The sequence below is a fragment of the Berghia stephanieae genome, chromosome 8 (genome assembly GCF_034508935.2).
Source record: "Berghia stephanieae isolate SIO BIC M18660-M18661 chromosome 8, UCSD_Bste_1.3, whole genome shotgun sequence".
Taxonomy (NCBI): Eukaryota; Metazoa; Mollusca; class Gastropoda; order Nudibranchia; family Aeolidiidae; genus Berghia; species Berghia stephanieae.
In genome coordinates this window covers 43,397,228-43,399,363 of record NC_088367.1, presented here as the reverse complement: position 1 = coordinate 43,399,363, position 2,136 = coordinate 43,397,228, and positions in this window count along the sequence as shown.

Sequence of the window (2,136 nt, the reverse complement as noted above, 5' to 3'; positions counted from 1 at the left end):
ATTTTTAAACAGTTTAACATTTAATTCGGCTTTTAAGCATTTGGTTCGTTCCGACATAAAACCGTTTTCAGACGGTGGGTCACAAATGTTCTCAAGTAAGCAGTATTGTCGTGTCAATGTTTATGTTCAGACCCTGAATTTGATTCTATTTCTTTGTGCGGCTATGTGGTCAAGTGGTATGACACTCGCCTTCGGATCGGAAGGTCCTAGGTTAGAGTCCCGCTCTGAGCGGCTTATTGTTGAGTCCTTGGAAAACGCTTTTTACTCATATTCTCTCATCGTATTCAGGTATAAAATGACTACACGGCCGTTAACAGCGTTGTCTCTGTCTTTAAAAAAAAAAGGTAAATTCTGGCATATCCTCTCCATTCTGACCTCTATATTCTCTCCCCAAAACTGTAAGAGATACACCAAACATCACCATTTTAAAATCTAGATTGAAACATTGTTATTTTATAAGAAATATCTTATATTATTATTTTTATTGTATTGCAATAGATCGGTTTTATTTTTATGCGATAATTAATTGATGGTATGTGTGTTATTAGATTATTGTTACAACTATATGATTTTATATCATAATATTATTGGCAATGTAAAGCACATATATCACGTGATCGTCATGATAACGCTATTTATTATTATTATTATTATTATTATTATTATTATTATTATTATTATTATTATTATTATTATTATTATTATTATTATTATTATTATCATCATATTATTATTATTATTTTATTATTATTATTATTATTATTATTATTATTATTATTATTTATTATATATTATATATTATCACATTATGTATCATTATTATTTATTATTATTATTATTATTATCTAACATCATCATCATTCTCATACATCACATCTATTATTATATTATATTCGTATTATATATATAATATTTATTATCATTCAATCTCATCACATATATACCATTATTATAATTATTATTAATTTTATAAAATTATTATTATTATTATTATTATTATTATTATTATTATTATTATTATCTAGTTGTATAGTTAGTCCATACGCATTCATAATCTTGCAATGCACCAGTTTGAAAGTCAAAGGTCAACGCATGGGACACACTGTTTTGAAAACAAACAACAAAACCATTTTAGTACTCCATGCCCTTTTAATTCCTCTTCTTGAGTCTATCTAACAACTCTCCATCTAACTCCCATTTCTCACCCCCCCCCTACCACCACCACTACCCCTCCCCCAGCCTTTTCCATCATCTAAATTCCGCTATCCTCATACTACCCTATAATACTCTTCTTATCCAGTTCAATCTATCACATAGTATACGCGATTAGCGGGGATTAACAATTTTCCCAACCCGATGGTAGCATTTTATACAATTACTGTATTATCAGTTCTTATCACAACTGCTTCAAAATTACATAACATCATTTTTAACATACCCCAAAGTTACTTTTTAAAAAGAAATTCAAATAAGGTTGGACAAAATCATGTTCAAACTCCCCGACCCTTTTGAACACCAAGTAGGGAGTAACAACATCAATAGGATAGGGCCATAATGATATAAAAAGAATTTCGAGAAATAGTTTAAAAAAACGACTAACATTAAAAATTTATCTGTCTGAGCTCATAATAGGTGACAGTCAAACAACAAAATAGCCGGGTCATCTCCCCCATGAAGTTAAATAAATATAAAAACCCGCTCCCTCAGTGAGCTGAAATGTTCTGTTTCCGTTACAAAGGACAATCTACTACTCACATACTACACAATGTTCAAAGACGATAACGGGCAATTTCCCGATGATTAAAATAAGAATAGAAAAAGAACACATCTCTAATACTTTGAAAACACAACACATTATGGTAGATTATAAAAATAAGATAACATCAAAAAATACGAGCACAATGAATGCGTAAGAGCAAAACAAAATTGGAGATGGTCACGCAGAGGAAATGGTAGCTGTATGATGATTTATATTATTCTTTCCGAATTGAAAATACATAAAGCTGGGTATTCATGAGTCGTATGAGCAGGAAATCAGTTTCCCCCCCCCCCCCCCCCCGCCCACCTTCCCCCCTCCATCCAAACACACCCCCTGGCAATGTCCTGAATAAATCCCGTGTTTTGACATCGTTATAA